A 15600-nucleotide genomic window follows, 5' to 3' on the forward strand; every position below is an offset into this window, starting at 1 on the left:
CTGCTAGTGCACTGCTCCAGTGTGAAAGCCCGATTCACACTGGAGTGAATGGAGCCACTTCTTTAGGGCGTTTTTCAGGTGCTATTTTTAGCGCCTGAAAAACGCGCCAGTGTGAAAGGGGTCTTTTCCTTTCACATGGACGGATAGAATTGTGCTTTAAGCTGCGTTTTCTACCGCAGCTAAACGCAAACAATGCTTTCCTATGGCCCCATTCACACACTGCGTTTTGATTGCATGCGGTTTGATGCGGATAGAAAAAATAGAATTGACTGTGTCCAGGAGCGATTTAGCGCAGCTATCTGCAAATAACTGCAGGTAATCGCAGTGCACTGTGTCAGCTGCAGATAGCAGCGCTGAGCTGGCTCGCTCATCGGGAAAGGAAAAAATGTTTTTTCCTTTCCCAATGAGCGACAAGCACGGGGATCCGACTTGGATCCCCGCCAATGCCTGGCACTATGATATGAATCTTGAGGGAGAACTCCACACCAAATTTGAAATAAAAAACCGGCATGGGTTCCCCTCTAAGAGCATACCAGGCCCTTCGGTCTGTTGTGGATTTTAAGGGAACCCCTACGCTGAAAAAACGGCATGGGGTCCCCCCAAAATCCATACCAGACCCTTATCCAAACATGCAGCCCGGCCGGTCAGGAAAGGGGGTGGGGACAAGCAAGCGGCCGCCCGCTCCTGAACCATACCAGGCCACATGCCCTTAACATGGGGGATGGGTACTTTGGGGAAGGGGGGCGCGCTGCGCCCCCCCACCCCAAAGCACCTTGTCTCCACGTTGATGAGGACAAGGGCCTCTTCCCGACAACCCTGGCCGTTGGTTGACGGGGTCTGCGGGCGGGGGGCTTATCAGAATCCGAGAGCCCCCAGATCCCGGCCCCCCACCCTACGTGAATGAGTATGGGGTACATGGTACCCCTACCCATGCGCCTGGGGGAGAAAAGTGTCAATAAAAAAACACGCTACACAGGTTTTTAAAGTAACTTATTAGGCAGCTCCGGGGGTCTTCTTCTGACTTCGGGGGTCTTCTTCTGTGCTCTCTGCATCTTCTCCTGGTGTCCGGTTCTTCTCCGTGCTGTCCGGCCTCTTCTGCCGGCCTCCCCGCTATCTTCTTCCAGCTCTTTTGCTAGCGGGGCCCGGTCTTCTCTTGTATCTTCTGCCGGCCTCCCCCGCTATCTTCTTCCAGCTCTTTTGCTAGCGGGGGCCCGGTCTTCTGCCACTGCCCGGTTCTTCTCCGGTATCTTCTGCCGGCCTCCCCCGCTATCTTCTTCCAGCTCTTTTGCTAGCGGGGCCCGGTCTTCTCTGGTATCTTCTGCCGGCCTCCCCCGCTATCTTTTTCCAGCTCTTTTGCTAGCGGGGGCCCGGTCTTCTGCCGCTGTCCAGATCTTCTGTCGCTGTCCGGTTCTTCTCCGTTATCCTCTGCCGGACCCCCCGCTATCTTCTTCCAGCTCTTTTGCCAGCGGAGGCCCGATCTTCTTCTAAGTCGTCGTCTTCTCCCCTCTTCTCTTCTCTTCTTCCAATGTTAACACGATGCTCTCTCCAGGTGTAATGCCGTCTGCGAGGTGTGCGGTGACTTATATAGGCATGGGGCGTGGTCACCGTGTGATGTCACCGGGTGACCCCGCCTCTTATGATGGCATAGTCCCGGGGCATGATGGGACTATGCTGTCATAAAAGGCGTGGTCACCCGGTGACATCACACGGTGACCACGCCCCATGCCTATATAAGTCGCCGCACACCTCGTAGATGGCATTACAGCTGGAGAGAGCATCGTGTCAACATCGGAAGAAGAGAAGAGGGGAGAAGACGACGACATAGAAGAAGATCGGGCCCCGCTAGCAAAAGAGCTGGAGGAAGATAGCGGGGGATCCGGCAGAGGATACCGGTGAAGAACCGGACATCGACAGAAGATCCAGACAGCGGCAGAAGACCGGGCCCCCGCTAGCAAAAAAGCTGGAAGAAGATAGCGGGGGAGGCCAGCAGAAGATACCGGACACTGGGAGAAGAGGCCGGACAGCACGGAGAAGAACCGGACACCGGGAGAAGATGCGAAGAGCGCGGAAGACCCCTTCCTGCCTAATAAATTACTTTAAAAACCTGTGTAGTGTGTTTTTTTTATTGACACTTTTCTCCCCCAGGTGAATGGGTAGGGGTACCATGTACCCCATACTCATTCACGTAGGGTGGGGGGCTGGGATCTGGGGGCCCCCTTATTAAAGGTGGCTCCCAGATTCTGATAAGCCCCCAGCCCGCAGACCCCGACAACCAAAGGCCAGGGTTGTCAGGAAGAGGCCCTTGTCCTCATCAACATGGGGACAAGGTGCTTTGGGGTGGGGGGGCCCGCAGCGTGCCCCCCTTCCCCAAAGTACCCATCCCCCATGTTGAGGGCATGCGGTTTGGTACGGTTCAGGAGGGGGGGCACTCGCTCGTCCGCACCCCCTTTCCTAAATGGCCAGGCTGCGTGCTCGGATAAGGGTCTGGTATGGATTTTGGAGGACCCCCCACGCCATTTTTTTGGCATAGGGGGTTCCCCTTATAATCCATACCAGACTGAAGGGCCTAGCACGCACACGGAGGGGGAACCCATGCTGTTTTTTCTTGCGCTGCTTTAATAGGAAGATGTGTTTTTCCTATTACAGCGAGCGTGAGATGTACCTCGCCGAGAACCAGTGGGATCCCATCGCGCTGGAAACATTCTCGCGTGTAGGTATTCCTGTGTGTGCGCCGGTTCACACGCTGAATTAAGGATCTATCCAGCGCACCAATTAAGGTCTGAACCAGCGCAGTGCATTCATCTTAGTAAATGACCCCCAGTGTGTCAACATGTGCTGGCTGCCATCATGGGAGATCAATGTATGCGTTTTGTGGGTGCAACTCCTTCCTCGATAATAAAGTAGCTGAGAGGAAGGGGTTGCACCCACAAAACACGTCCATTGATCACCCATGATGGCAGCTAGCACATGTTGACATTAGGCAATTTGTGTGTATCTTCTAAATTTGGCTTTTACGGGGGTGACATCACCCCATCTGCTGAACGCAATATCAAACACAGTTTGTACATACTCATGTCTGATATTGCCTTCACTTTATAAAAGTTGAACTTTGTAAGTTCCAGAGTTGTGTATTGTTTTATGGTTTTAAACATGCCTGTTTTACCTATAAAAGGCCATTTATCATTAATGTGACCTAAAAAAATGTTATACAACAAACATGTTGGTTTGTTCAAAAACCCTTTTATAAACGCACATGTGATTGTTGATTATCATACTTTTTAATCAAAGCACAATGTGTGGCTTCTTCTTTCAACACTCAAAAAAGCATTTTTTGGAGTAAAGTTGGTGTTTACAGTGGCAATGGGGGTTATTTACTAAAGGCAAATCCACTTTGCACTACAAATGCAGTTTCAGTGCAGTCTCAAGTGCACTTGTAGTGCAAAGTGTATTTTCATTTAGTAAATAACACCCAACAGTGCTTTCTAATTTTACACAATCACGCCATTTTCATGACTCCCCAAATTTCGGTCATGGTGCTGAAAACGCAGAATATTTTTGTCAGTAATGCATTACATACATTAACAACAAAAACAAGGTGTGTGTGTAGCAGACAATATATGGTAAACGTTCCACGCTACCCCCAACTGTGATAAACCAATGTGAAATTGAAATTAGTGAAAATCTATTTTAAAAGTGCATAAAAACATACAAAATCGCAAATATATGAAACATAAATAATCCTGAGTGCTGCAACTAAAAAACCTTGAACATGAGGTTTTGTACAGTATAAAGAAAAAAGTTCAGTGCGCTACTCAAATTAAAACCAAATAACAATATGAATATAAAGAAATGAAAAAATTATAGTTCATATGGAAAATGATGGTATCATAAACCGGAGGTGTGATTCCTCTTTAAGTCTTCAGTAAATCTTCTATGGATCTTCTGAGACAGTGCAGAAATAGGAAAAAGGGGCTGCTTACCAGATTTGATGGATCCCCACCACAGAGATCATGCGAGCCTGAACAAACTCCTCTCGGGGTCAGGAACAGCTGGTCTTTGAGTAGAGACAGACTTCCCTCCACGCTTGGTAGTTGAAATTTCAGAGGCGGCAATCAAGAACACTCTCCTCCATTACCTGCTCCAGCAAGACCACTCATAGCAGGAAATAGTATATTTTAAAAGAAAAAGAGGCGCTTCATTGTGCAGTAGTTTAAAATGCTTTAATCCATGAATGGACAACTGACATCAAAGCATTGGCAGGGTTAAACACTGTAGCAACTAAAAAACACAGCCGACGCCGAAGCCGATCAGCGTGGTGACGGCAGGTCCTCTGGCTCCACCCAACGCTACGTTTCTCCTAAACAGGCATCTACTGGGAGAGGAGGCTATGTAGCAGACCCACAACATAATAATAATAGTTAGCCGAAGAAGAGATTGTCACCTCATGTGTCAAAGAAATTTCGTTTGCACTGTTGAAGAAAAAGGTCAAAAAGAAATAACATTAATAAAAGATAACCGAGGAGACAGCTAAAAGAAAGCCAAGCAGTAAATAAAACTAAATATTTGTTCAGTTTCAAATATATTTTTATTTAAAAAATGTCTCAGACATTGTCTGGCATATCGATGGCCCCCCTACCCGCAAAGTATTCCATGTATCTTATATGGACCTCGCGGGCACTCTGGGGGAGGCAAGCCAGGACGGCCAGTTTCAAGCGCCGTCAGGGTTAGTTCATTCAAAATTCCGGCCTCGGGCCCAACTGAGGCAGCATAGTTCAAAGAATTTCTCCTTAAAAAGTTGTGGAGAACACAGCGAGACAGAATGATGTGTTTATATTCCGCCACGTGTATCGGTGTAAGTAATAGGTGGAACCGGCTGGCCATTATTCCAAAAGTATTCTCCACCACTCTTCCGGCTCTAGCCAGCCAGTAATTAAAAACCCTCTGGTCCGGGGTGAGGGTCCTCATAGGGAATGGCCGCATAAGATGGTCCCCAAGTGCAAACGCTTCATCCGCAATGAAGATGAATGGGAGTCCTTCCGCATTGTCTTTTGGAGGTGGCAAGCCCAAGCTGCCATTCTGGAGATGCCTGTAGAACTCGGTCTGGGTGATGACTCCACCATCCGACATCCGCCCATTCTTCCCCACGTCCACATGCAGGAACTCGTAAGTAGCTGACACCACCGCCAACATCACAATACTATTGAACCCCTTGTAGTTGTAATAGTATGACCCCGAGTTGGGGGGTGGGATGACGTGGACGTGTTTCCCATCAATTGCCCCTATGCAGTTGGGAAAGTCCCACCGCTGGGCAAAGTGGGAGGCCACAGTCTGCCATTCCTGTGGCATGGAAGGAAACTGTGGAGTCAAACCAGAAAAAAAAATTACTCATTTTGCACATAAACATTGAAAGCAGATTAGACACAAACATTTTTGGCCAACATCAGTATAACATTTATTTTAGGGAGTATTTAAAGACAAAAATATAAGGTCCACTTATCAGATTCATCACCCCCTCTGATGGCCCATTGTGAAAATTTTAGGGGGGAGATGTTTTGGACAGGTAACCCTCTCCACTTCATTGAGTGATGAATGCCGAAATAATGTGTATTACTTTGGCCAGCCCCTCCTTACTTACACTATTGGCAGCCCACCTTACAGGTAAGAAGTGTCATAATACAAAAATATAAATACACACTGTACAAATTGGAGCACAATTTTAACATTCTGCAATTACCTATCAAGATAATAATAGGATACAAAAACTTTAAACAGTACCATTTGAAAGTATTCAGGCAGGCCCTTGCACTACATGCTTTGGGGAATTTATCCATAAATCTGGCCACAAAAGAGGTAGGTATAGTGTGTATGGGTTTGGAAAAGTCAGCAGATAGAGGATTGGTATCGGGTGACTTAGCGGTTGGGGGGAGGGATGGTTCCAAATGAGTTTGGGACCCAAAAAAAAAGCCTCTGGCACTCTGCCAGAATTTAAGAGAACAAAAAACATTTTTACACATTTTAGGGGGTGTTTAGGGTAAATATCACTACAATGGAGCTGACAAAATACATTATTAAGTGACTAAGCGAGGTGGATATGGGCCTAGTAAAGCATGCTGGGGAGGTAAGTGAAGGCAAATATGCATGAAGGACAAAAAAAAATGTTTAAAAATTCCAGCATGCATGAGGACAAAGGGGACATTCACAGCATATTGCAATCGTGGTAATTAGGGAATGATGAAAGAAATACAATACATTAGCATACTTTAAATACATAGAATGTGATGTTAAAGGAGAAATCTTACCTTAATATAGTCCTTCTGCAGGACCTGGATGATGGAACAACAGGTCTCCGGGATAAGGATCCCCAGAGCCTGGGGGGAGATGCCTGTCGAGAACTTGAGGTCCTGCAGGCTTCTCCCCGTCGCCAAGTACTGCAACGTGGCGACGAGCCTCTGCTCCGGAGTGATGGCTTGCCTCATGCAGGTGTCCTGCCTGCTGATATAAGGGGTCAGTAAAGCCAAAAAAAGGTGAAATACGGGGTCCGTTATCCTGAGAAAGTTCCTAAAATCGTCAGGATTATTCTCACGGATCTCACGGAGCAAAGGCATGTGACAGAATTGATCACGCTGGAGCAACCAATTCTTGGTCCATGAACTCCTCCTCGCCCTGTTCATGGACTGGGCTTGTGTCAAAGTAAGAACCCCACCACCAAGCCCCCGCACAGCACGAACTCTACGATGAGTATGTACACGCAACATGGCTTCAAAATGGTCAGCTGGTCAGAATGAAGTAACAGAACGCACTGAAGAACAGCAAGGCCTGTGAAGAGCGACCTGAAAATCAGTAACGAGCGGTCAAGAACACACTGAATAAACCAAAGGGAACTCACTGCATGCACTGAAGACCAGATACAAACCCACAAGCACAAACTGAACAGCAGAAAAACGATCTGAAAACCACAAATCTGAAAAAGCGCGAATCGTCTCTCACCAAACTTTTACTAACACGAGATTAGCAAAAGGAGCCCAAAGGGTATTGAACTGACCTTTTATAGTCTCGTCGTACTTGGTGTATCGTCACCGCGTTCTTAACGTTCGGAAATTCTGACAACTTTGTGCGATCATGTGTATGCAGGACAAGTTTGAGCCAACATCCGTTGGAAAAAATCTGATGGATTTTGTTGTCAGAATGTCCGATCAATGTCCGACCGTGTGTACAGGGCATATGTCTGCAGTCTCTGACCATTTCCTGTACTATTTCTGCAGTCTCTGATCATCTTCTGTACTATGTCGGCAGTCTCTGACCATCTCCTGTACTATGTCTGCAGTCTCTGATCATCTCCTGTAGTATGTCTGCAGTCTCTGACCATCTCCTGTACTATATCTGCAGTCTCTGACCATCTCCTGTACTATGTCTGCAGTCTCTGACCATCTCCTGTACTTTGTCTGCAGTCTCTGACCATCTCCTGTAGTATGTCTAGCTCTAAATAATATGCACAACCCTTATGCCTGGGTTATTATTGGCTGCCTGCTCTGCTGTATATAGGTGTTCCTTGTTATTTGCAACCTAAGCCTCTGATTAGCTGCCTGCAGCCTTTTATTATTGGTTGATACTGAGAAGATATCTCTTTACTGTAATCAAATAGATATATCAACTCTAACCAATAATAACCCTTTCATGACTAAGCCTATTTTTGAAATTTGGTGTTTACAAGTTAAAATCCGTATTTTTTGCTAGAAAATTACTTAGAACCCCCAAACATTATATATATTTTTTTAGCAGAGAATCTAGAGAATAAAATGACGATTGTTGCAATATTTTTTATCACACGGTATTTGTGCAGCGGTGTTTTAAACGCAAATTTTTGGAAAAGTGACACTTTCATGAATTTTAAAAAATCCAAACAGTAAAGTTACCCCAATTTTTTTGTATAATGTGAAAGATGATGTTACGCCGAGTAAATAGATACCAAACATGTCACCCTTTATAATTGCACGCACTCGTGGAATGGCGACGAACTACGGTACCTTTGAATTTCCATAGGCGACGCTTTAAAAAATTTTTACGGTTACCAGGTTTGAGCTACAGAGGAGGTCTAGGGCTAGAATTATTGCTCTCGCTCTGACGATCGCGGCGATACCTCACATGTGTGGTTTGAACACCGTTTACATATGCGGGCGCGACTTCCGTATGCGTTTTCTTCGCTGCGCGAGCTCGCGGGGACAGGGGCACTTTAAAAAATTTTTTTTTTTTTTTTTTATTTATTTTATTTATTTTTGTACTTTATAAATTGTGTTTAAATTTTTTTTTTTTTTTTTTACTTTTATTGCTGTCACAAGCAATGTAAACATCCCTTGTGACAGTAATATGTGGTGACAGGTACTCTTTATGGAGGGATGGGGGGTCTAAAAGACCCCCCATCCCTCCTTTACACTTCAAAGTATTCAGATCGCCGAAAACGGCGATTCTGAATACTGTGTACTTTTTTAAATTCGGCGCCATTGGCAGCCGAGTAAACGGGAAGTGACGTCATGACGTCGCTTCCGCATTTACAAGAAGAAGGCTGGAACGAAGCCGCTCGCAGCTTCGTTCCAGTCCGCCCCCAGCCGCCAAAGGTAGCGGAACGGACACCGGGCCTCCCGATCGCACGGGAGGCCCGGTAACGGCGGCGGGAGGCGGCGGGAGGGGGGGGATGTCCCCTCCCGCTCCTCCGGTATAACAGCCGAGCGGCTTTTAGCCGTATCGGTTGTTATACACGGGTAGCCGATCGCCCGCTGAAAACAACGGTACCGGGATGATGCCTGCAGCTGCGGGCATCATCCCGGTATAACCCCGGAAAGCCGAGTACGCATATATGCGTTCGGTCGGCGGGAAGGGGATAAAAGGCTGCAGGCAGCCAATCAGAGGCTCAGGCTGTCAGTGGAGGAACCTGGGCCCCCATTCTTGGGTGCTAAAAGTCCACAGGTTAGGGGACGTAAATTACTTGCCTTGTTCCGGGTGCTGACAACCCACGCTACACCACTGGATGCGAGAACCCTGCGAATTCTGTGCGGGTTCCGGCATCGCACCTGTATCGCCAGCAGTTCACACTGACATCTGCAAACTGCTGGGGGTGTCGATGTAAAGTTAATGACACCCCTAGATCAGTTTGCAGATCGCAGTGTGAACTGTGAAATGGTGCAGAAATTGGATCGCATAGGAGTGAACACCCATGCTATCCGATTCAAAAAAAGGGTCTTGCACCATTTTGGTGCAAATGCAATGCGATGGAGAGGGGGGAGGAGCTGCTGACCAAGATGGCCGCTCCGTAAGATTGGGAGGCTGACATGCTGCAGATGCGGGAGACTCACTTGGACAAATGGTTCAGGAAGTTATCCAGGCTTAAGGAGATACACCTAACCTCGCAGTATTGCCTACTTCTCTGCTTCTCTGGTAATTTTGACTGCCTTACCTGTCTTTGGCTGGAGTGTGTGAAGGAGGCTGGGAGGATAGCGAGGGGTCGTGCCTGTGGGGTGCCGTGGATTGGAGCCAAGGACTGAGCCGGGAGATAGTGAGCGGATCCAGGTGGGAGCTTCTGTGTGTTTGCGGAAGCGGACAGCAGAGGCTGCTCACTTTGGGATCCGCCCTCCGGTGGTAACCTCGAGAACGAACGGCAGTAAACAGGAGGATCCTGGAGAACTCCAAGGATACTAGCAGTAATAAAAGAGCGAGTGGCAAAAAGCACAGACGAAATAAAAAAATCTACCCAGCGTATTGGATAAATCTGGAAGGCAATAGATTTGAATATGGAATGGCTATGGAGATCTTAATGTATTAATACAACTGAAGATGGACCCATAAACGGATGGGATCAGGAAGAAGGGGGCGGTGAGTTAATGTTATTGATGTGACACCGAACCTATATCTAACCTGTAGTTGAATTTAAAATAACTTGGATAGACTGTATAAGAACGAGTCTCTCTTAATACATAGCATAATATAGCTTATAGAAGGACTTGCTGTGATTTAAAAGAAGAGATGGACTTTGATAACAACAGCAAACCCATTAGCCCCAAAAGGGAGGGAGAGGGGAAGGAAAGGAAAGAAGAAGGAAGGGGAGAAGAGAGAAGGAAGGAGAGAGAGGAGGAAAGAAGGAAAAAGGTGAAAAGAAGGAAAGGGAAAGAACAGAGGTTTTTTTTTCTTTTTTTTCCCTTCTACCTTTCCAACCTGTCGACCTTTGGGTTTAGATATGGCACCTAAGAAAGGCAATAAAACACCACAGCCTTAAAGGAATAAAAGGGACAAAATGGAAAATATAAACAAAAACACTACAGGGGAGCAAACTACTCAAACTACAGACATTAAAGAGCATTTCCAACAATTGCAGTTGCAATCCCCCAATCAATACAAGCATTGCAGACATCTCAGGAATTACTAAATGTAGCGGAATCTTCCACAACATCAAGATCATCAGGGGAGGAACAAGTAGGCCACTCTAGAAACAGCTCACCAATCAATATAATGGGTTAATCAATAGAGCAGAAGGAAGTGGACAAAGAAAAATGGGACATGAGAACATATATACGATCTCTTCCGACTAGGGCAGATATGGATCAATATGTGCACAGACTGGGAAAATCATATAAAAAGGAAATACAAGAGCTTAAAATATCTACAAAAAATACACAAGAAAAAATGGGTATAATAGATACAAAAGGGATTTCCATGGAAAAAGAATTGATAAAAGTAAAGGAGAAAATTCAAGAGCAAGATAAACAACTAAAGCAAACAATAAACATATTAGATGAGCAGGAAAATAGAAATAAAAGAAGCAATATAAGAATTAGAGGTTTAACTGAAAATGTGAGCTCAAAAGACATGATAACAGTATTGCAGAAGTTATTTTAGGAAATGGTTCATGACCTTGATGCAAAATATTTAATAATCGATCGTGCACATAGAATAATGGGAACAAGAACACCTGATCCTAGTAAACCAAGAGACGTTATCTGTAAAATGCATTACACTCAAGCAAAGGATAGGATTATGTATGCTGCACGTCAAAATAAAAATACTCAGTATGAAGGGAAACAACTGATATTTTTTCAGGACTTATCTAAATTTACAGTGGATAGAAGAAGAGCATTAAAACCCCTGCTGGAGCAATTAATAAAGAAAAATCTCCAATACAGATGGAAATATCCATTTCAATTACAAGTTTAACATGAAGGACTTACAGCAATATTTAGGGACTTGGAGGACCTAAAGGAGTTTTTGAAAACTCTTCAAATCCCGGAAGTAAAATTACCAGATTGGCCCAATACATATATGAAAACATTTAAAAAACCATAAATGGGCCTAAGAAGATGAAGGGGGAGGGAAGGGATTGAAAAAATGGAAGGACACGGTGACACAATAATTTAATTGCGAAAGGTTTTTTGTTTGTTTTTTTCGTGGAAAGGGGGGAAGGAAGGTAAATGGGATAACAATACTAATTATGTAATATTTGTATACATTGGAATATTTTGATGGTTCACTGAGATTATTAAGGTGTAGATGAAACAAGTACTAAACACTGGGGTTATAAGGTGGAAAGGGAAGGGCACAATATATGGATGGGGGGATGTGTTTTTTTTTTTTTTTTTACAGGAATAAGTTGAGGTTATACAGGGATTGATAAGATAATTTCTTGTATTAATTATTATGGTTCACGGGTGGGTAGGTGTCAGGAAAGTACATACTGAGGCCGAGATGCCGAGAGCTGTTCACCCTTGCAACTAAGCGCAGTCCGCCCCCTGGAGGTGGTACAGGGAGTGAATGGCACAAAGCGGCACAGGCTACCCAGTGGACAGGAGTAGACTTGCGTGGAGGTCCTTGTAGGGATGAGCCGCTGTACAGGGACTGGCAAACAGGAGAACTTGCTGGAAAAGAACAAACAGAAAGTCCAGAACCATGCTGAGGGTCAAACACCAAGATCAGCAAATCCAACCGCAGGCTGAGGGATGGTGTCTGGAAGACACAAGGCATGTCCAGGTTACAAGCAGGGGGTCAAGGCAAGGAGACAGGAGACAAATCCGGGTCACAGGCAGAGGGTCAAACACAGGAGATAGGTGGAGATCCGTTAAACAAGCCAAAGGTCAGGTCCAGGAGAACAGCAGAGAAGTCAGGAGCAATCTGGGTCACAACAGGTAATCAGGCACAGGAAACAGGATCAAGTTTTAACAGGAAACTGAAGACGAACCAGCAATTTGTCTGAGCACAAGAGCAACTTTTATAGGCCAGCCCAAAGGGTCACGTTGGGCGTGCGCCAGTGCGCATCTGCGTGCGCTGTAGCGCCGGGCCGCGAATGCGCATGCGCCGTAGCGATGTTCCGCCACGCATGCACGCAGGGACACGGCTGTTGTAACTGGAAGGATTATTCCTCTGACAGTGCCCCCCCTAGGGGTGGCCTCTTGACACCCAAACTGGACATCAATTCTGGATGTTCCTGGTGAAAGGCCTGGATCAAACGTGGGGCATGTAGATTTCCAGAAGGTTCCCAGGAGTTGTCTTCAGACTTAATTAGGTACTGGAGCTGTCTACCCCTTTTTCTGCAACTCAGAATATTCTCCACTTCAAATTCACTTTCCCCGTCTATCATGACTGGTGAAGGAGGTGGTTCTTCCCTGCCAGGAAAAGGGCTGGGAACAACAGGCTTCAGGAGAGATGCGTGAAATACTGGATGCACTTTATAAGAGTTAGGTAAGGCCAGTTCAAAGGCCACAGGATTGATCACCCTCTTGATTTTAAAGGGACCTATGAACTTTGGCCCTAATTCCCGTGAGGGAATTGGCAATCTGAGGTTGATGGCTGATAACTATACTTCTTCGTCTACCTTAAAGGCTGGCTTCTCCTTCCTTCCCTTGTTATAGTGCTTTTGATAGTCCTCCTGGGCTCTTTGCATAGCTTCCTGAATTCTCCGGAAGTTCAGCTGAATGGAAGCTACCAGGTCTTGTACAGCAGGGACAGACAACTCAGGAATAGAATTTGGAAGGAAGGAGGGATGAAAACCAAAGTTAGACCAAAAAGGTGTTTGATTGGTGGCAGTATAGATGGAGTTGTTATATGCAAACTCAGCGTACGGCAGGAGAATGGACCAGTCATCTTGGGAGTCAGAACAAAAACAGCAGAGATACTGCTCCAGGGTTTGGTTCATTCTCTCCGTCTGGCCGTTACTCTGGGGATGGTATGCAGAGGAGAGACAGATCTTTATTTCCAGGGACTTACAGAGCTCTCTCCAAAACTTAGAAGTGAATTGGACACCTCTATCCGAGGTGATGCTCTCAGGTACACCATGAAGTCTAATAATTTCTTTGAAGAAAATGTTGGCTGTAGCAGAAGCAGAGGGAGTACCCACCATGGGCAGGAAATGTGCCATCTTTGAAAGCCGATCAATGATAACAAGAATGGTGGTGAACCCCCCCCCCCGGGAGTTGTAGGTCCACGATAAAATCCATGGAAATTTCTGCCCATGGCCATTCAGGGATGGACAAGGGTTTTAGTAGACCCCAAGATTTAGTATTCGTCCCCTTACTGTGTTGGCATGGGATGCAGGAGGAAACGTAATCCTTATAGTCCTGTCTCCAACCTGGCCACCAAATGGAACGGGAAATCAATTCAGTAGTCTTTTGTGTCCCGAAGTGGCCTGCCAGTTTGTGGTCGTGGAAGGTCCTTAAAGTTACCTCCAGCGGAACAGAAATTTTTTAGTGGGACCAGAGTAAGTCATTGTGTTTCTCAAAAGAGAACATGTTAGGATCTGAACACTGACTGGATGCTGATTTAATGGCGGTCATTAGGTCAGCTTGGGTGACCAGAAAAAAATTTTGTGAAGACAAAATGGTACCGGGTTCAGCTACCTGAGAGGTTTCGTGGAACATCCGGGAGAGTGCGTCTGCTTTTCCATTTTTTGAACCGCGTCTATAGGAAATATGAAAATTAAATCTGGAAAAGAAGAGGGCCCACCGGGCCTGTCTGGGTTTTAAACATTTTGCTGTCCTGAGATACTCCAGATTTTTATGATCGGTGAAGATCATGACAGGGTGAGATGCCCCCTCTAGTAGGTATCTCCACTGTTCCAGAGCAAACATGATGGCCAACAACTCCCTATCGCCTACGTCATAATTCTTCTCAGGTGAACTTAATTTCCGGGATGCGAAGGCTACGGGGTGCAGGAGAGCCCTGTCTTTGAGAGAGGATGGCCCCAGTAGCTGTTTCCGAAGCATCTACTTCCAGTACAAATGGCAGGGCTGGATCTGGATGTCGCAAGATTGGTGCAGATGAAAATAGGGCCTTTAGTTTAATAAAAGCTTCCTGGGATTCTGAGGATCACTGAAATCGATTATGTTGACGTGTGAGTTAGGTGATGGGAGCTATAATAGCTGAGAAGCCAGCGATAAACCTCAGGTAGAAATTTGAGAATCCCATAAATCGTTGTACCCCTTTTTTATCCACAGGAGCCGGCCACTCTTGGATTGCCTTGACCTTCTGAGGGTCCATTGTGACCCCGTTGGTGGAGATGATGAATCCCAAGAACTGCACAGTTGTTTTTTCAAATTCGCATTTTTCTGCTTTGAGATATAATTTGTGTCTCCTGAGGATTGCAAGGACCTGTTTGACATGTGCCTGGTGTAGTTCAATGGTGGCAGAAAAAATGAGGATGTCATCCAGGTAAACGACTAGAAAGTTATCACGGTATTCACGGAAAATGTTGTTTACCAGGTGCTGAAAGGTGGCCGGGGCGTTGCAGAGCCCAAACGGCATTACCAGGTACTATTAGTGCCCAAACCTGGACCTGAAGGCGGTTTTCCATTCATCGCCAGCTCGAATTCGAATAAGGTTGTAGGCACCACGAAGGTCTAACTTGGAGAAGATTCGGGCAGATCGGAAACGTTGGAATAACTCTGGAATGAGAGGAAGCTTGTACCGATTTTTAATGGTGATTTTGTTTAGCTCCCTATAATCAATGCAGGGTCTGAGAGAGCCGTCTTTTTTCTCTACGAAGAAGAAACCGGCCCCAGCCAGCGATGAGGAGGGACAGATAAATCCTTTTTCAAGATTTTCGTCAATGTAAGACTTGAGGGCCTTTAATTCCGTCTCGGACAAGGGGAAGATGTGGCCAAAAGGAATTTCAGAGCCGGGCAAAAGGTCTATAGGGCAGTCATAAGACCGATGAGGTGGTAGGCAGTCGGCCTGCTGTTTGTCAAAAACATCCTTAAACTCCAGGTAGACTGGAGGTACATGTTGGAGACTGTCAGGTACTGGTACTATGGTTGAGCAAGAGGCTGGAGCTAGAAGGAGGCAGTGTTGAGAACAGTATTGGGACGAGAAGGAGACTTCTTTCTTATTCCAATTGATTTGAGGTTCATGAGCCTGTAGCCAGGGGAGCCCCAAGATGATGGGAAACATAGGAGAAGGGATAATGTCGAAGCGTAGGAACTCCTGATGACCGGAGTCCGTGGTGGTAAGGATGGGTCTGGTTTCTTGAGCGATAAGTCCAGAGCGGGGAAGAGACCATCAGCCAGGTGTACCTGGAGGCTTTGATTTTTAGTCAATGGAGGGATGTGTAGTCTTGCAGCTAGTGAAGCA

The sequence above is a fragment of the Aquarana catesbeiana genome, linkage group LG07, assembly GCF_042186555.1.
Source record: "Aquarana catesbeiana isolate 2022-GZ linkage group LG07, ASM4218655v1, whole genome shotgun sequence".
In the NCBI taxonomy this organism is placed as follows: Eukaryota; Metazoa; Chordata; class Amphibia; order Anura; family Ranidae; genus Aquarana; species Aquarana catesbeiana.